General features: G+C 43.1%; 1 long non-coding RNA gene and 1 pseudogene across 3 annotated transcripts in view; both read right to left on the reverse strand.

Annotated features, from left to right (window-relative positions):
- The window catches only part of LOC103345069 (uncharacterized), a 34658-nt gene extending 16554 nt beyond the window's left edge, over window positions 1-18104 (reverse strand). Inside the window, exons 1-3 of one of the 3 annotated variants that reach the window (XR_011382125.1) lie at window positions 17699-18104; window positions 12461-12516; window positions 10916-11011 (exon numbers count right to left, since the gene is read on the reverse strand). This is a non-coding gene — a long non-coding RNA (uncharacterized lncRNA). The remainder of the gene's footprint in view (window positions 1-10915; window positions 11012-12460; window positions 12517-17698) is intronic. The other 2 variants (XR_011382124.1, XR_011382126.1) reach the window with 2 other exon arrangements.
- On the reverse strand, window positions 1418-6994 carry LOC100348073 (large ribosomal subunit protein eL14 pseudogene; annotated as a pseudogene).
- Window positions 18105-20692: the final 2588 nt, after the last annotated feature.

Raw genomic sequence — 20692 nt, forward strand, 5'->3', positions numbered from 1 at the left:
GTTTTCAGAAAATAGAAAACTCTCAATTCTTATGAGCAAGCTACAAAGTTTTTAAAATGAGAAAATGCTAAGGTTTATTTTTTTTAAAGATTTATTTTTATTTGAAAGGCAGAATTACACATAGAGAGAAGGAGAGGCAGAGAGAGAGAGAGAGAGAGAGAGAGAGAGAGAGGTCTCCCATCCACTGGTTCACTCCCCAGATGGCCACAATGGCCAGAGCTGCGCCGATCCAAAGCCAGGAACCAGGAGCTTCCTCCAGGTCTCCCACGTGGGTGCAGGAGCCCAAGCACTAGGGCCATCTTCTACTGCTTTCCCAGGCCACAGCAAAGAGCTGGATCAGAAGTGGAGCAGCTGGGTCTCTCGAACTGGCGCCCATATGAGATGCTAGCACTTCAGGAGGCGGCTTTACCTGCTACTCCGCAGCACTGGCCCCAGTGCTAGGGTTTAAACATTCCCTGAGCCTCATGCGGGAATTTAACCCCCAAAGTAAGAAGCTAATGACACTGAAGTTAAAACTTAACCAGATTGTGGTATTTAGGGAGGGTGCTCTGGTAGCAGGCACCTAAGTCATTTTGGGTGTGCTTAAAGTGTGTTCTCAGGCCGGCGCCGCGGCTCACTAGGCTAATCCTCTGCCTGCGGCGCCGGCACACCGGGTTCTAGTCCCGATCGGGGCGCAGGATTCTGTCCCGGTTGCCCCTCTTCCAGTCCAGCTCTCTGCTATGGCCCAGGAGTGCAGTGGAGGATGGCCCAAGTGCTTGGGCCCTACACCCCATGGGAGACCAGGATAAACACCTGGCTCCTACCACCGGATCAGCGTGGTGCGCCGGCCGCAGCACGCCGGCCGTGGCGGCCATTGGAGGGTGAACCAACGGCAAGAGGAAGACCTTTCTCTCTGTCTCTCTCTCTCACTGTCCACTCTGCCTGTCAAAAAAAAAAAAAAAAAAAAAAGTGTGTTCTCACGATGGCAGTTGTTATGAAAGCCCGAGACCACACCCGGCCTCACTCTTTCTCTGCTTCCTGGCTCACCATGGCACCCGCCTCCCAGAAAAGACCCTTCCCCACCAGAGTCTGTATCGTGACTGCCTGTCATGGGAAAGGGACCTACCACCAGCATCGTCACAGACAGTACACAGAATTCTTTAGAGAAGAAGGCAGAGTAGACATACTGACACCCTGTAAGGCAGAGATAGGCGGGCAAGCCAGAGAGCAGCTGACAGCCGCTCCAACACGGATTGCAATCTAGGAGTAGACACCCGTGGCGGCAGTTCCTTCGCAGTTTGGGCGACTGTTACCATATGCTTATAGGGGAGAGGCTGTCCAGTAGGTTATAGACTATACTCCAAGAAGCATACTTGCAGTTAGGAGGCGTTCTCTGTGGTCCAAGAGGACATCCCAGGTAGGAGATCTGCACCTGGGGAGCCTATGTTCCCTTTATCATTATTTTGTTGTTGTTAGAATCTTTACCTCTTTCATAAGGGCCTCCCATGCTTTCTTGCCAGATGCCTCTGGAGCAGGTGCTTTCTGGGCTGGGGTTCCCGGGCCCTTTGAGCTTTAGGTGCCGCCTTCTGGCCTGTGGCTGTCTGGGCTGCAGCCTCTTGCCTCCAGCGGTCATGGTTTTCCCTGGAACCTCAGCAGCCATTGTAACGGTAGCAGCAGCTACAGCACCCTTAGCAACAGGTGCTTTGGGGGGGAGGGGGGCTTTCAGCATGGATGCCCTCTGAGGCTTGATCATTCTGTTCTTCCTTTTCTTTGCCTCTGTGACTTTAAAGCAGTCAAAATCTGTCATCTTTGCTTTCCGTTCTCTGGCTGCAAATTTCTTGGCGCACCTAGTGGCTGCCCATTTTGTATTGATATCTGCCTTCTCCCAAGTTTGGGGACAGATTTTTGGCAGGACTGTGTGGAAACCTGAGAATGATGCCAGTCAGCTGCATGCATTTAAAAGGCATGGCCTGTCTCCTTAGCCAAGGGCAGGGTCCTCAACCAAAGCCCTGTTTGATCAGTGACATCTACGATCTCAAGCAGCTTCCCAGCATGAGGCCCAACAAAGACACAGGCCACCCAGCCAACCTCCAGGAAGCACCTGAACACCACATTGTGGGTTGGGGGGAAGCTATTCCCTGTACCTTAAGAGGCTCCACCGGATGCCCTGCGGCTACCTTTCCCATTTCCTTCCTCATGTAGCTTGTCTCAGGTATTTTATCATAGTAACAAAAAGCAGAGTAAAAGAGGCAGTTACTTTCAGAAGATTTAAATTCCACCCCAATTAAACAAGACTTGTCAGGGAGGAGAATTTCAGGTTCCGGTTTACAACGGCTCTTCCTGTGTTGTCACAGACAAGTTTTCATGGAATGTGACTTTAACATTGAAAAATCATCCAAGGCAAACCCACCCTGAAGTCAAGTGGCGTGAAATTCAGGAGAAGCTCCTGGAAATCTATAGATACCTTGGTGTGTGTGCGCATGCGCAAAAACAACAGGGGTGATAACAAAGGCAGGAATTTCTATTAGGAGACTAACAGCCACTTAAGCAATCCCGTAATGAAAGCCTGCTTTAAACATCCCATAAGAGACCCACTGTGCATCCTTTTATGCCAGAACACTTCATCTTTCATAAACAAAACGCCTCTAATTGTTCTCCATTTTAAAATGCCTTTGTCAGCAAGGATATGGAGGAGGTCGTTAGAGGGGAAAATGATGACCCTGAAAAGTTGGCAGTGAAGCCAGTTAATCTCATGACAGTTTACATTTTGAGTGACAACTAACGTGATCCGTTTTGCAAATACCGTAGCTTTATTCTTGAGCAAGATGATAGGAAAAATACATCACTTTCCACTCTTACTGGACATTAGCTACGAATAAGGGAATCTTGATGCATTGCCTGAAATCAAGGTGTTCCCTCCGAGGATGGCAAAAAATGGGCGCCTGACTACAACTCTGGAGGAGGGTGCTTCAGCTTCAGTCCTGGTGACGCTTTGGATCAGAGCATCTTGAGACTGGGGGTGAGGGTGGGGGGCGTCCCGTGCCCTGTGTGCTGCTCAGCAACATTGCTGCTCTGTGTCTTCCAAAAGCCAGCAGGACCCTCCCGGCCTGCTGTTTGCACGAACCCGAAAGTACCATCAGGCATCACCAAATGTCTCTCAGGGCCACATCTGTCCCCAGGAGTGAGCGATTGCTCCACAGGGGCTGGTGTGCATCAGACTTTGGATTCTGGTTTCCCAAGCGAGTTTTAAGATGGGAAATCAGCCGGCGCTGCGGCTCACTAGGCTAATCCTCCGCCTAGCGGCGCCGGCACACCGGGTTCTAGTCCCGGTCGGGGCACCGGATTCTGTCCCGGTTGCCCCTCTTCCAGGCCAGCCCTCTGCTGTGGCCAGGGAGTGCAGTGGAGGATGGCCCAGGTGCTTGGGCCCTGCACCCCATGGGAGACCAGGAAAAGCACCTGGCTCCTGGCTCCTGCCATCGGATCAGCGCGGTGCGCCGGCCGCAGCGCGCCGGCCGCGGCGGCCATTGGAGGGTGAACCAACGGCAAAGGAAGACCTTTCTCTCTCTCTCTCTCTCTCTCACTGTCCACTCTGCCTGTCAAAAAAAAAAAAAAAAAAAAAAAAAAAAAGATGGGAAATCACACAAGGGGAGAGAGAGTAGGGAACGCACGGCCCCAACTTCCTCTAAGCCAGGGCTGGGGAGCGTCCAGCCTGTGGAAGGCCTATGAAATCACTGGGTCTGGCCCAGCCAAGACAACAGCAGGCAGGACTTGAAATTTGAAATTTAATACATTCTAGCGGGCTCGTTTTTTTAAAGTTGATGATTTCCTATGGCTTGTGAATGATGTTCTAAATATCCAAATGGCCCTTGGCAGAGAAAAAGGTTCCCCACCCCTTGCGGCCATCAGGGCCCTGTGGGGGTCAGGGAGTGAGGTCTTTGAGGGGAGAGCAGTGGGGGGGGGAATATGGCCCAGAAACGTGCTGTGGGGCAGGGCACCTGTGGGGCGCAGTGGGAGCCATTTCACTCTGCTCCTTGACAGCAACCTAGGATCCAAGAGCTCGAGCCAGGCGCTGGCGTATCCTAGTCGATTCCCAGCTACAGATGGGGCCGCCAGCCTGCCCCCTGCCAAGTCTGAGTAATATTGAAAGATGGGGTGATACCAGTTACACATGGGGAAGACTTTTTATTTTTATTTTATTTATTTATTTACTTATTTTTTCACTTTAGAAGGGAAACGTAGCTACAGAAGAACTTGAAAGGTTATAATAGTGGTTTGAAACCAGTAACTCTCAATTTTTTCCTTGTGGTTATGGAAGAAATCATCAATTCCATTTCTCAATAGAACCTCCTAAACACAATAGGCCAAATGCCAGCACAGAAATGGGATGGCTGTGGAGTCCTCAGGGGAAGACATAGCTTAACTATGAAGTATTCACACCAAACCCCGAGAGCAGGGCACAAAGAGAATGAGGTGCAGAGTGTGGCTCTCACATTTGCTGCTTGGACAGCACTGTTTATCAAAATAACTACAATTTTCAAAGAAAAGACTTCTTAATTTTTACTATATCGCTTTTCTGTTTGGAAGCAACCGTGAAGAATAAGCTCCTAAGTTTTGGGTTGAGTTTTAGTTTATTTAACTTGGCTCAGTGCAGTTAGATGTTTCAAAAGCACACCTTCTAATCTTCTTGTTTCGCTACGTTGTGAACTGGAAATCTGGTTGGACGACGTTGGAATAGTGGATCCGTGTCGGTGCACAACGATGGAAACCTGTGAAATGTGTGACACAAGACCCAACCCTAACGCAATCTCTGGCTTTAGTTCACAACAATGCATAGAGATTGTTTCATCGACTGTAACAAATGCACTAGCAGCAAAGCGAGCTGGTGTTGGGAAGAGAAACAGTGAGAGGAGGCAGGGGTGCCTGAACAGGAACCTCCGTATACACCTCTCGCATTTTCGGGAAACCTAAAATTCCCCCGAAAGTAGGCTATTAGTTACAAATTAATACAATTTTTAAATTACAGTTAATTTTCAAATCTGATTTGTAAATTTCACACTAAAGAAACCCAGCACTAGAGGCAGGCACTTGGTGTGGTGGTTAAGACAGCTGCTTAGGATGCCTGCCTCTTATATCAAGGCGTCTAGGTTCAAGTCTCAGATCTGCTCCCAATTCCAGCTTGCTGCTCATGCACCCCCTGGGAGGCAGCCGGCGGTAGTTCAAGTGGTTGGGTCAAGGCTTGATAGGTGGAAAACCCAGGCTGAGTTCCCAGCTCCTGCCTTTGGGAATCAAACACTGTCGTGGACATTTGAGTAGTGAACCAGTGAATGGAAGATCTTTGTTTGTCTCTCTTTCTCTCTCCCATTCAAATAAATAATTTTTTTAAAAAAGAATAACCATTTCAATGGGTTGTACAATGTAAATTAATGCTATAACTAGTACTCAAATAGTATTTTACACTTTGTGTTTCGGTGTGGGTGCAAACTGTTGAAATCTTTACTCAGTATATACTAAATTGATCTTCTGTATATAAAGATAATTGAAAATGAATCTTGATGTGAATGGAATGGGAGAAGGAGCAGGATATGGGAGGGTTGCGGGTGGGAGGGAAGTTATGGGGGGAAAAAGCCATTGTAATCCATAAACTGTAATTTGGAAATGTATATTTATTAATAAAAGTTAAAAAAATAAAATAAAATAAAAAAAGAACAACTATGTCAAAATTCTTTAGAAGTATCATTTGGGACAGGTATTATGGCACAAGGAATTAATTGCTGCTTGGAATGCCCACATCTCATATCAGAGTGCCAAGTCAAGTCCCAGGTACTCTGCTTTTCATGCAGCTTCCTTGCTAATGTGTCCTGGTAGGCAGCAGATGATGGCTCAAGAGCCTGGGTCACTGTCACCCATCTGGCAGATCTGGAGAGTTCCTGGCTCCTGGCTTCAGCCTGACCCAGTCCTGACTATTACCAACATTTGAGGGGTGAGCATGGAAGATCTCTCTCTTTCTCTGCCCTCTGTCTCTCTGACTTTCAAGGAGCTGACAATAAATAAATATACATTTTTAAGGAAAGGATGTTTGAAATAGGCTCTGCTTAAGAGAGGGGGTGTTTGGCTCAGCAGCTACAGTGTTGCTTAGGACTCTGGCATCTCATAGCAGAGCGCCTAGTTTGAGTCCTGGCAGTAGATGATGGTTCAAATGCTCGGGCCTCTGCCTTCCACATAGCAGACACAGATGAGTTCCAGGCTCCTGGGTTCCTGGCTTCAGCCTGACTCAGCCCCTGCTGTTGCAGGCATTTGGGGAGTGAGCCAGTGGATGAAGATATCTCTCTCTTTCCCTCTCTCTCTCTCTCTTTATGCCTTTAAATAAATACATAAATAGTTTTTTAGAATCGAACCACTCTCTGCTTACTCCTTGTCGTTGCTGAAAGACAATTACTGCAGACAAAGCAGAGACTAGGCAGAACTTTTTCCCTGTCCAAGCCCAGCCACTGGGCACGATCATTTAAACTCCTGGAAAATGCAATTTGAGCACTAGAGATAGCAGACCTCAGCCTACATTACACTTGGTCTTTCTGTACTTCAGCAATTGTACAAGCTTTATATTTTCTTCTCACAAAAGAACTGTTGACATAAAATTCACTCACAGTTATTTACAACATATCGTCCATAATGGGCAGAAGTTGTTTCTAATTATCAGCGTATAATATTAGCTTGAGTAACATGAGGAATCAGACAGCTTTTCTTGGGCTTTATGCAACAACAAACAAGTTGTTATGCTGAAATGTAGTAAATTTGTTCTCTTAGAGGCTGGCATTCCACTCACCCCGTCGTAATAACTCTTGATCCCTGCTTTAATCTTTGCCACAATGGGCAATTTTTCAGGATAGAAGCTTCTTGGCTGTTTGTCAGAAGGAATCTCTAGACTAATTAGACCCTCATCATTCTGAGGAGGGCATGGAGAAGCCTTATCCCTGGTGCTCTGAGAGGTGAGGGCCAATGTGTGAAACTCTCCCATGATCCTGTGTTCCCAGCAGGTGGATACAGTGTAGCATAGAGGCCGAGCCTTCCAATGTGTCACAGCCAAAGCAGCTAGGAGTGAGTGCAATTGACTTCAAGAATTGGCTAGGCCGGCGCTGCGACTCACTAGGCTAATCCTCCGCCTTGTGGCGCTGGCACACCGGGTTCTAGCCCTGGTCGGGGCGCCGGATTCTGTCCCGGTTGCCCCTCTTCCAGTCCAGCTCTCTGCTGTGGCCAGGGAGTGCAGTGGAGGATGGCCCAAGTGCTTGGGCCCTGCACTCCATGGGAGACCAGGATAAGTACCTGGCTCCTGCCTTCGGATCAGCGCGGTGCGCCGGCCGCAGCACGCCAGCCGTGGCGGCCATTGGAGGGTAAACCAATGGCAAAAGGAAGACCTTTCTCTCTGGCGCCTTTCTCTGAAGGGAGGAAGGAACCTCCACTGTGATATGGCCTTGACTAAACAAATTCAGAGTTGGTGAACTCAAGGGGCTTCCATAGCCTAGACAGCTCATAGCAAGAGTCTCGGGTGATTGCTGACGTCATAAATAAGAGTGCCAATTGTTAAATCAACAACGGGAGTCACTGGGTACATGCTCCCCTCGCAGGATCTCTGTCCTTAATATGTTTATCTATGAAACTCAAAAACAACACTACTAGTCGAACAATACCCTATACCTGGTTCGGTTATGTGAGTGCAACCTGTTGAAATCCCTGCTTAGTATATACTAAATTGATCTTCGGTATATGAAAGTAACCGAAAATGAAACGTGATGAAGGGGGGAGAGGGGAGAGGAAGTGGGTGAGGGGAGGGCCACGGGAGGGAGGGAGGTTGGGGGGAAGCCACAACAATGCAAAAGATGCATTTTATATTCTACTTAAAACTATTGGTTGAGCTCTGTAATTAATACACAATTACTCTTAGGTGTTTAATTAATACTATAACTAGTACTCAAATAGTATTTTACACTTTATGTTTCTGTGTGGGAGCAAAATGTGGTAATCTTTACTTAACATACGCTAAATTGATCTTCTGTATATAAAGATAATTGAAAATTAATTGTGATGTGAAGGGGAAGGGGAGAGGGAGTGGGAGAGGGGAGCGTTGTGGATGGGAGGGAAGACACGGGGCGGGGGGGGGAGGCTATTGTGGTCCATAAGCTGTACTTTGGAAATTTATGCTCATTAAATAAATTATTAAAAAAAAAAGACCTTTCTCTCTGTCTCTCTCTCTCACTGTCCACTCTGCCTGTCAAAAAAAAAAAAAAAAAAAAAAAGGAATTGGCTAAAGCCAAAAAGAATCAAATGCAGACAGGAGGCTCAGAACAAAGTGTTAAACTCCCAGGATCTGATGTCTCCAAAACCCCTGGGTTCTCCTACAGGCTGTGTGACCACGGGCTGGTTCCTTCACTGCTCTGGGTCGCAGATGCCACACGTGGGGAGCTGCTCATCCTCCCTGAACTCCAGTGGCTCAGCCCAGAAGCAGGAGGTGTGGCCCCAGCAGTCACTAAGGCCCTGGGACACCTTGGAATCTACATCTGTGGGCAGAAAGAAAACAACAGAGCAGCTGCCCTGCAAGTGTTTTGTAGACTTGATTGAACTGGGGAACAGTTAGAGGAGGACCAAGACAGAAGCCGTGGGAGGATGGGCTCTATAAACTTGGTGCAGGAGTGCTGGCGGGGGCCCATGAAGTGGCAGAATGGAAATGACATAAAATAGCTTCGAGGGAAAACAGTAAGTTTAGTTTCCAAAGGAGCTAAGTGTCAGGATGTGGTAGAGTATCTTTAAAATTGACTAATGATCAATAAATTAGATTTCCATGGTTTGATATTAGTAGAATGGATTTTTTTTCTTAAAGTCCAGTTTGACAATTTTTTTTTTCTTTTTTAAAAATTATTTATTTTTATTTATAAAGAGGGAGAGACAAAGAGAAACAAACAAAGTGAGGTCTTCCATTTGCAGGTTCACTTCCCGAATGCCTACAACATGTGGGGCTGAACCAGGCTGGCGCCAGGGGCCTCGAACTAAATCCTCTCTCACATGAGAAGCTGACAAGGCAGCTATTTGAGATCTAGAATGACAATTCTTGCTATAGATCTTAAAGACGCTTGAACATTATGCATAAGGAGGCATGCCACACAGTTTATAGTTTTGAAAAATTAGTAGCAACCTAAATGCTTATCCTTGGAGGAATGGATAAGTCAATAATGATGAAGTTTCCCACACCTGTAAAATTTACTTAGGATTTTATTTACATGTATAAATATGAATAGGCTTTAAACACAAAATATTGAATGAAAAACACAAAATGTAGAAAATGTGAGATATAGTGCGATACCATATTGACCATGGACATTCTAAGAATTCATAGCAGGCCAGCATGAGAGCCCATCTGGGCGCTCGGTCAAGTCCTGGCAGCTCCAGTTCCAATCCAGCTCCCTGCTAATGTGCCTGGCAAGGCAGTGGAAGATAGCCCAAGTTTCTGGGCTCTGAGACCCCCATGGGAGACTGAGATGGAGTTCCAGGCTCCCATTTTCAGCCTGGCCCAACCCCAGCCATTGTGGTCATTTGGGGAGTGAACCAGTGAATGGAAGTTCTTCCTCCCTCCCCCCCACCCCATCTCTCCCTCCCTGTCTGCAACTCTGTCTTTCAAATAAGTAAATAAATCATTTTTTAAAAAAGAACTCACAACAAATATTACATGCAAACTATAGAATCATATGTGAGGTATATTCAGAAAAGTTCATGGAAAAATCTATATTATGAATAAGCCAAGCATGGATTTCAAAATATTTTTGTATCAAAACAAACTTATCTGTTAATTGAATTTTCCAGGAAATTTTGAAGAACCTTCCTACATGTAGTAAAAATACAGACAACAGATGGATGGGTACAAACCTACTTCACAATAGAACTTACTTAGAGTGAGAGAAAAACAACGCCAGGGAGGAGTTTAAAGTTCAACTCTATGGGAAGGGTTTGCCTCCTTTCTAAAACAATAATGAAAATCTGTTCACATTTTAAAATTCTGAGTTGTGTAGAACAAATGTCATATGAACTATTTCAAAATAAAGACAGTAATTAATATAGGGTGAGAAAATTATCGCATCATAATTTAAGTATTATCTATGTGCAATATTTAAATTTTAAGGCATTATCATTGCTGTATTGGGAGTATTTGGAAATTTCACTTCAGATTCTCCGAACAACTTTTGTTTTGTTTTGTTTTAGTTCTCCACTTCCCAAATTGTTGAATATAAATTACATGGGAAGGGAACCTTGCTATAAAACACTGGTATCATGAAAACATTCTTAGCTTATAAAGAGTTTCATTTCAATTTTCACTTTAATTTTGATTACTCATTACTAGATAAGGAAAGTAAAAATTAGAGTCCTGGGTCCAATACCAATGCAAACTATGACATGCTAGTAGGTTAATAAAATTCAGTTCACTGAAATTTATTTTGCAATACTTTCTAAGCAACGAAGTGCTGTGGAAAATGAGACATCCCAGTACATCCCAAAGTGTAACTCAGGCTCTGGGGACTGGGACCCCTTTGATCTCTTCACAAATTGGCTCCAGGAAAGCAGACCCTCAAGCCTCCTGGGATCTTATCCCTGAAGCATCTCAAAACAAATAAAGTGGCTAAGACAGACACCAGACCCAGACAGACTGGCAACCATTTCACAAAATCAGCCCCGAACGACGTGGACAGACAATTGCCCACATGGAACTACGGCTTTTGTTATTTTTCCCCTCGAAAACCTTCTACTGCCTTGGCGTAAATGCAGCAGATAGAGGTATGCAGCCTGGGCTGGCAGTCTTTGCTCTCCATATTTCAATAGATGATCCTGAATTGGCCTCCTGGAAGCATTTATGCTGACTCGATTCGAAAACCTCTTTGTCAGCCCTCGCCCTTACCTGCTAACACCCGGCTCTGATGGACTACAGCAGGGGCGATGATAATCACGTCTGCCCAGCCCTGAGCGCGCCGCCTGGGTCCACGCACCAGCCCGTCTGGAGGAAGAAAAGGAAATAAGGGGTGTAATTCAATGAATACTTGGCAAGCAAGCTCGAGGGGTTCTTTTTCCTTTTAGAGGAGTAGTGATATCAGAAGCAGGATTACGAAAAAAGAAAGAGTAAAAATAGGATCGTTGTGAATTAAAATAGTGAGGCCATTTCAAATTGAATTACACAGGATCATGGCAATTAGAATTGGAAAAGTTCTTTCAGTCTTTCTCTGTCAAAGCATGATTACTCCCCATGGTATATTCTTCCTAGCTTAGTCCAGTCCAATTTTAAATGATTCAAGTGATCGAGCCTCCTTGGCTTCTCTTGGGATATCACTTTACAGTCTAAAATAGCTAACTGCTAGGGCATCCATCTCCCCCTATATTTTTTCTTTGCCTTATTCCCATTATTCTGCTTTGTATTACCCAATCCACCTTAAAATTATTTGAATTTGATTTTACATGGGTACAATCCACATTTAAATAATTAAACCTGGCTGAATCTCAATGCTATTGTCTACTGGTTAATATCGCTCCCTCTGTCTACACACCGCCCCACACGCTTAAACACCTGCATATGGACACAAGAAACATACAAAATCATACACTCACACATATATTCACATGCATACCCACACAAATGTTACACTGCCGGTTGTGCTTCTGAGAAAAATTAAGAAAGACCTTCAGCTTTCAGACCATTCATTGGTAAATCAATCACAAATCCACTGCTTTAAAAATGATAAAGAGGCACAAACCAGTAAACCTAAAGATTATTTTGCTTTGTGAATATTGCATTTCATTTTTAAGTTTATCTATTTCTTATGTATTTGAAAGGCTGAGTGACAGGGACATCTTCCAACTGCTGGTTCACCCACCTAGTGCCCACTACAGCAGGGGCTGGACCAGGTTGAAGCCTGGAGCCAAGAATGCCTTATGGGTGTCCCACATAGATGGCAGGGACTCAACTTCTTGAACCATTGTCTGCTGCCTCCCAGGCTGCAGATTAGAATGAAGATGGATCAGAAGAAGAGGTAGGACTTGATCTCAGGCAGTCTTACACAGATACAGGTATCTCAAGCTGCAGTTTAACATGAATATCATATTTCTTTCACATGAATAAAATCTTGTGATCTTTTAATATAGTGTTTAATATAGTTTATGCATTATAAATAACATAGACAATATGATGTTAATTCCATGATTATAGTTATAGAAAATATTTATTCAAGCATTTTCCATACTCATTGAAACAACACTGACTGCTATTTCTTTGTGGATGGACTCATTCTTAAACTAAATATAGTTTGGGTTTTGAGTAAGTTGTAGAGCCTGGGGCAACAGCTTGGGGTATTCAAAGTTAATGGAGGTTGCTTAACGGTATTTAAATTTGATCAAAGAATTTGTATAGTACTTTATGTCCTTTCCAAAGAGCTGCCCAATGTCTTTTTCGTACCTGTCAATCATTCAGCCAATATCCCATCAGGTAGGAAAGTGAATATGCTGAATATCCTGAAAAAAGGAGAAAATTAGTCAAACGAATTTTGAGCTTTCATCAACAAGGTAGAATTTACCATTCCAATAAAATGTTCAAGTTGGACAAAATTTAGCAATCATCTAAGCCAATGGTCATACACTCACAGTCTGAAAACACAAGAGTCTATATAGGAATTTGAAGTTTCAAACTTGTCAGTTGGGTGAGTTTTGATTTTTGGACTTTTAATGTTGAATCTTTTGGTGAATCTTGTTAAGTATTACAACAAAAATTTTAAAAGAACAAAGAGAACATGAGGAGAGTTGGGGAAGAAGACTTACCTATGCATTTTTGGAAGATGAAAGTAAATGGAGTCATAAGTGAACAAACTAAATGAAAAAATCTAATAATAGTTAAGAATTTCTGAGCACTCATTATGTTAGGTAGGAAAGTCAGTTATGAGCTTATGTGTGTGTGACATAAAGGCCCAAAGAGAAGACATCGATGTCCAGCATATGCTGCATCTCAAGGTCATCCCGAAGGTGTTTCAGGGGCAGCCCAGTATTCACATCCTGCCCTGACCTGCCCCCTTCCACTCCTTCTGCCCAACAAATCTTCCACAATCTCCCAGGTGCAGCCCAGTATCTGCATCTCAAACACCCTGCTCCCTTCCTCCTGTCTGATAACATTTGCATCCATAAAGTCCTTTGTTTCAGACCTTCAAGAGAGAAGTTTTTCTATTTACATCCAAAAAACCCTTTGTTCCAAGAGGAGCAGAGGTGGGGAAGCAAGACCCATCTCCTTAAAACACCCCCCACCACCACCACCGGGTTGCTGGACTGCACTGTGCGCTCAGCCCTCTGCCTCTCTGCTGAGCTGCCCACATGGTCTGGCCAGGTGTAATCTCTCCACTCAACCATGTAACCTCCACCCCCGACACTCTCTCAGGTCCTGTCTGGAGAGGTGCCCATCCGTCCTTACGGATGTCCCTTCCCTAATAACCCTTGCTTATTTTACCTCCCACTACTCTCTGTCTCATGCCTGAATTCTTTCTTGCGCGAAGACAAGAACCCTGCAATTTCTCCGGTAACAATTATATGCTAAGCATTATTAGGAAAGTTCTATAATTTAATCCCTTTAATCTCACAACACTTTGTGGTAACCGTATCTCCATTCAATAAGTGATAAATGTGAAGCAGTTATTGAGAAAGCTGCTAAGTGTTAGAGCTGGTGGACAAACCCAGAAAATCTGTCACATCTTTGCAAGTGGAATCTTGCTGACAAGCAAGCCAACCTGCCCCTGCAGACCTGGACAATGTCCATGAATGGCCTTGCGTTCACAGTGGTTTCACATACTGAAACAGTAAAAGTATGTAGAGAAGATAAGTTACTGACTCCCTTTTACTGAGTCAGTAGACTGGAGGATGAGTAGACTCTTTAAAGCACAAGCTGAATCTCCTTGGAAAAAGCACACAATGACTGACACTGTGGGTTTTCATAAAAATGCCTATAGCCACCTAATATACACACAGTGGTGCCTGTCTATACATCCCATCCGTGTATGGAGAATTCTGAATCAGATTTTATTGCATCAGTCCTGATAGCTATTTCTGTTTATTTCAATAATACTGCATTTCACTTTTTTTTTATGCCCCATTATTTTTGATTGAATGCTGGACAGTGTGTATAGAAGACTAAAGGCAACTAAGAAAAATATTATTTGCAAGCTGGCATTGTGGCATAGTAGGTTAGGCCTGTGCCTGCAGCACCAAGTCCCAACTGCTCCTGTTTCAATCCAGCTTTCTGCCGGAGGCCTGGGAAAGCAGTGAAGATGGCCCTAGTGCTTGGGTCTCTGCACCTGCATGGGAGCTCCCAAGGAAGCTCCTGGCTCGGGCCATTGAGGCCATTTGGGGAATGAACCAGTGGATGGAAGACCTCTCTGTCTCTGTCTCTCTCTCAGTCTCCCTCTCTCTGTCTCTCTGTAACTGTGCCTCTCAATAAATAAATCTTTTTAAAAATTTTTTATAAAGTATCACTTGAATATCCATGTGAAAAAGTGAACCTTGATCCCTATTTCATACAATACACAAAAATTAATTACAGATGAATCAGCTAGACCTTTGTTACATATCAGTACATTTTGTCATTTAATCCTTTGCACTTATCTATTTAAAATACTGCATGTTATGAGCTTCAAATACAAAGAAAATATAAAGAAATGGAAAGACTAGTTGCCTGGTTTAATTGCTTTACCCTTTATACATGTGTTGAAGTATTGCTGTGTGCCCCATAAAATACAAATATTACATATTAACAAAAATTCTAAATTAATTTAAGAAAAAAAACAACAAAAATAAAAATATGCATATCACCATTTCAAAATAATTTTTGCCTTTCTATCTTCTTAAATAAATCATGCATGAGGGTATTTCGAAAGTTAGTGGAAAATGGAACTAAGGGATAAATTAATTTTGGTATAAAATTTCTGTGACTATTCTGAAGACTCTTCAAATGTTGTAGAAAATTTGGATAAAAATGAATCATGATGTGAATGGAAGGGGAGAGGGAGTGGGAAAGGGGAGGGTTGTGGGTGGGAGGGACGGTATGGGGGGGAAGCCATTGTAATCCATAAGTCGTACTTTGGAAAATTATATGCATTAAATAAAAGTTTAAAAAAATAAAAATAAAAAGAATAACTGCAAAAAAAAAAAAAGAAAAAAAGAAAATTTGGATAATAGAGCCAGATACAGATAGGAAAATCAACCATTAGTCCTCTGCACAGAGATGACCACTATTGATGTTTTCTTCAGAATTTATATGATTTTTCTGTCTTTCCCTCTCACTATGTACTCATCTTGGAGGCTGAAATTGAGATCCTACATTTGGGATTATACATACCAGCTAAGTGAGTTTTTTCTCTCAATAATGTTCTGTGGACATATTTCTATGTAGCAATGTAGATTTATAGTATTATTTTTAATGTAAAACACTCATGTGATGTGTAGTAACTTTTATAAATTAGGATGTTAAGACTAACACTTTTCATACGCCCTCCCTCTTTTGTTACTGTTTTTGTTTTTTGACCAACTACACATATCTATGTGAAGGAATGTTTACAAGTAGAATGGAAGTGGGAAAACAAGGGTCAAAGCAATTGACAGGGAGTCTGTACCACCCTAACCATAGCTACATTTGAGAAACACAGCTGAAGATGGTGTCAATCAAGAAGGGGAAGATTCTGGGAGGAAAGTGTCTTCCTCTTTGAGGGCTCTCTTTGAGGGGAATCACCCTATATTTGTATTACATGAACAACATGTTAGCAGAATAAAGCATCTCCCATGAATCCACTCAGAAGTGAATTCTCAACAATATCAGAGGTGTTTCCTTTTAAGAATAGATATGTCTTTTGGCTAAACTTGGATAAAAGCTTTTACTTAATACAGCATAATACCTCCAGCGGGCTCACAGCGGCAAAACTAAGTCAGTCTCAAAGTGTCTGATTACAATAAAATCAAATTTAACCTCCTAAACCCGACATAAATCACTCACACTTCTTTTCTTTCAGTTTGTGAGTATATTACCATAAATACTACCTGTCACAAGACTGATAGCTGTCAGTAGCTCAAAAAGACGAATAAAATTGAAAATGCATTTGAATATGGGAAATATGATAGCATTTCTAGAGAGGTGACAATAATAAAAAGTTATGGCAGACAAGAAAAAGAATCTCAGGAATAGCAAAATTAAGAAAACTGTCCTAGAATTAAATAAAATCTCAAATCAGTCTAACCAGAGTTGTATTTCCATCAAATATAACAGTCAATAAAATACTTATTGGTGCTTGGTAGTCTGTCACAGTGGCAAATTGAGTTTACTTTGCAAATTTTTATACTGAATGTATGTATCAAGTTGCAGGGCACAATTTCAAAGCTGCACAACCAAAGTTTATATTTCTTTCCAAATGATACCCGAAACCTTCATTAATATTTCTCCAACAATGTAAAAATTAATCTTGCCCAAATCTTGAAATGTACTTTTAATCACTAACTGGGATAAATAAATCCAGATGCCTTTTTTAAAAATCCAAGTTATTATATCTTAGGTAAGATTTTTTTTTTCAAAATTTCAAAGTCAATTTGTATCTCTTTTGCATTTTCTGGTTTTTAAAAAGCATGGTATTACATGCAACTTGGATGGATTGCAAAGGTTTTATGTTATGTGAAAAAAGCCAACCTCAAAAGGTTATATACTTTATGATTCTGTTTATATAACATTGTTGAAATGACATAGTATAAAGACAGACAAGATTAGTGGTTGTCAAGGAATAGGGGTGGGGGTGGGTGTGACTCATAGAGGGGTATCATTGGGGAATTCTTTTGTGTTGCTGGAACAGTCCTGTATCTTGATTGTGGTTGTGGTTACAGAAACCTATACATGGAATAAAATTGCACGGAACAGTACACACACACACACACACACACAAATGGGTTCATGTGGAAACTGAACAGAGTCTGCAACCTACTGAACTGTTTTGTACCCATGTCAGTTTCCTGCTTCTGATCTTACACTACAGCTGTGTAAGATGTCACTACTGGGGAAAACTACATAGAGAGGGCACAGCATTCTATACCTTAATTTTGCAATTTCCTATGAGTCCAAAGTTACTTTAAAAGTTTCTTTAAAGCATGGTGTTCACTCATCCACACTTTTTTTTAATTTAACAGGCAGAGAACCTGCGGTGGTAGTGGTGGTGGGGTTAAGGAAGCTCTCATCTGCTACTTCTCCCCCTAAATGTCCCCAGTGACTAAGACTTGGTTGGGGGCCAAAGCATGGAGCCTTGAAGACAGTCCAGTCTCCCAGTCACTTGAACCATCACCGCTGCCTCCCAGACTCTGTGTTAGGAGGAAGCTGGAGTCAGAAGGCAGAGCTAGGTCTCAAACCCAAGTATTTGGTAACAGAATTCCAGGGGTCTAATCCTCAGGTGAAACACCTACTTCCATTCCGACTTTCATCCTCATCCAGACAATGGTCAGAAAGGAAGCACATTAGCACTCTTGGCAGCCAAATTATATCAGAAAATTCATATGTTAACACATTTATTGTGCTTATTGGAGAATTCCTGAGATTCTCATTCAGGGTCTTCAAACTGATTTCTAATGTAGTTGGCAATCTGGTTTCCACAGCTACTCAGATACACTCATTTAATCAGCAGGTACTTACTCATTTATGTGTATTCATTCACAACATTTGGCTGATACCCTGATAAATTACACAATGTCTGCCCCCAAAGAGTTTAGAGCTTAGAGCTGTGATCTTGACACAGAGACTGAGAGGAGCAGGGTATATATATGTCAGAAAGCTGCAGGCTTTTGAAAACACATGCCAGTTAGTCCAAAACATTCTTCTGTATCCGGTAGGCAGGTATCTCCCCTCTTCCCAGAGCAGAAGAAGATGATAAATCAGAAGCCAGGGGTTGATGACAGATGGGAAGAGCTTCTAAGTGGGAGTCTGTGATGTCATCCTTAAGACAATGGGGCATTATCAAGTCCTTAAGCAAGGGAGAGGTGAATGACTGAATCCGCAGCTTTTCAAAACTTCCCAAGCTATAGACTTTAGGTTTGGGTGTTTGGGGCAGCAGGTAAGATGCTGCTTGGATGCCCACGTCCCATATTAGGGTGCCTGGGTTTGAGTTCCAGGTCCATGTCTGGTTCCAGCTTCCTGCTGTTCCAAGCAGCAGACAATAGCTCAAGTAACTGGGTTGTGCCACCCACGTGGGAGATTTGGATTGAGTTTTCCTGGTTTCGACCTGGCCCTGTCCCAGCTGTTGCAAGTATTTGAGAAGCAAACCAGGAATGGCAGCCCTCTCTGTGTGTGACTGACTTTCAGATAAATAATTTAATAATAATTTAAATTATAATAAATTATATAAAATTTATATAATAAATTATATAAAATAATATTTAAAAAGAAGCTGTTGTCATGATTCTGAGATGACTGAGTAGTGATTTTGGGGATGGTAAGGAAAAGACAGACTTCTGAGTTCTTCTGGAGGAAGAATTGACAGGATTTGGAAAGCCATAGTTTCTCATCTCCATAAGAGTGGGGGTAGCCACAGGGGATCGAAAGGTTTTTGGCTTCAGGAGGAGCTTGGGACAATGGAAATTCTGCATGCACACATTATCACCATGGGTAAAGGTTAGTAGAAAGTAGACACGCAGGCTGCTGTTCAGAAGGAAGATGTGGACCAGAGACAGGCCACTGTGGGGTCGGTGGTTCTTGACCTTAGCTACGCATGAGAGGCATGCTGGAAACTTTGGAAGATTCTTACCCATGCTCCACATCAGGCTAAGTAAACCAAAGCTCTGGGAGTGGGTGCAAAGGCACTGGTTTACAAAACCTACAGCTGTCCTAGGGTGATTCTACTACACAGGCAGGGCTGGGGGTCCCTGCTGTACGTGGTAACTGACAGAACTGAGTGGCTGGGCTCTCTCAGAGACTCTGTGGCAGAGCCTCTAAGCCTTGGCTACATAGAGGAATCACCTGGAAAGAGGGGAAAATACTGAGATTGATTGTCCTTCCCAGAGAATCTGATTTAGTTGGCCTAAGGTACAGCCTGGGAATCAGGATTTGCAAAGTTCCTTGGTGATTTTAATGATCCCCCAAGATTATCAACTACTGGAGCTGGCAGTGTGGCACAGCAGGTTAAGCCACTGCCTGTGAGGAGTGCCAGTTCAAGACCCAGCTGCTCCACTTCTGATTGATCTCCCTGCTAATGCACCTGGGAAAGCAATAGAAGATGGCCCAATTTATTGGGCCCCAACCACTCACGTGGGAGACCTGGATAGAGTTCTTGACTCCTAACTTCAGCCTAGCCCATCCCCAGCTGTTGCAGGTATTTGGAGAGTGAAGGCGTGAACCAGAGGATGGAGGATTTTTCTCTCTCTCTCTTTCTCCCTCTCCCTCTCTCTTTGTAACTCTGCCTTTCAAATAAATTCATCTTAAAAAAAAAAAAAAAAGATAATCACCATCAAGAAGGACCGAAGCTGGGATCCTGGGGTTGTGATTAAGTCATGAAAAAAGAAAATCAGAGAATCACAGCACTATAGAAATAAAAAAAATGACTAAAGAATGGAATTATAGAAACTAGATGAAGCAAGTGTTCAAGAAGCAGAAAATGGTCAACAGCATCGAATGCAGATAAGTATACTAAGGTAGCAATTGTAGGCATGGCCATGAATTACAGTGCTTGCTACATTCTGAGAAGTAGACACTTGACAAGTTTTATCACATCAAATTGTTACTGCAACTTCATGAGGTGCAGCCTATTCATGTGTTCCTTGCAAACTAGGGGTGATGATGCATCTGTGATGGTGCATCTGGCTAAGGACCTAGCCAGGTCCAGAGTCCGCAATCCAGACGAATTCAGTTCGACAGAATTTTCTTTTTTCTTTTTTGACAGGCAGAGTGGACAGTGAGAGAGAGAGACAGAGAGAAAGGTCTTCCTTTGCCGTTGGTTTACCCTCCAATGGCCGTTGTGGCCAGCGCGCTGCAGAATTTTCAACTTTAGATTTTTATTGTTCTCTTAAGGTGCTTTCTGGGATCTGCTTCCACTGCAATAACCCCACTCTGCTCCCTTAAGCTTTTCTCTTTATTTTGCCCCTAACATTCCCGTCCTAGTCAGTTTGGTTTCTAATTCTCCCAGTTTCCTCTGGAAGCCTTGTGAAGGGAGATTTGTCAGCTGTGCTAAGGTTCTGAAAGACTTAGCCTGACACTGCCCTGTGGATTTTCCCTGGTGTGTGCAGGGTTTTGCATTTACCTTCAACTTGAATCCTGTGAGGACGTCGCCCACTTTTGTTGGATGTCAAATGTTTCCCTCAGATAGGGTTGTGTCCCTTCTTTTGAGGGGTGTGTGTTGATGTTTTCTGCCTGGCTTGCAGGGAATTTTGCTAAATACCCTTCTTATTTCCCTACCATTCTCATGCAGTCATTGTTGACCTTAGCGCTTTGTCCCTACTCATCTCTATTTTGGAATGGGTAAGAATTCTCTTACCTAGGTTTTGAATATATTAAACACAGCAACTCTCTTACCATCTTAATTAATGTGTTTTCTTTTCAGGGAGAATTTTTGGAAGTTCAAAAAATTGTACTTCATATCTACTAAGACTGGGCATAGTGGATAGGCACAGACTATGATCTTCTTTGTCACTTCTACAT

The sequence above is a fragment of the Oryctolagus cuniculus genome, chromosome 14, assembly GCF_964237555.1.
Source record: "Oryctolagus cuniculus chromosome 14, mOryCun1.1, whole genome shotgun sequence".
Classification (NCBI taxonomy): Eukaryota; Metazoa; Chordata; class Mammalia; order Lagomorpha; family Leporidae; genus Oryctolagus; species Oryctolagus cuniculus.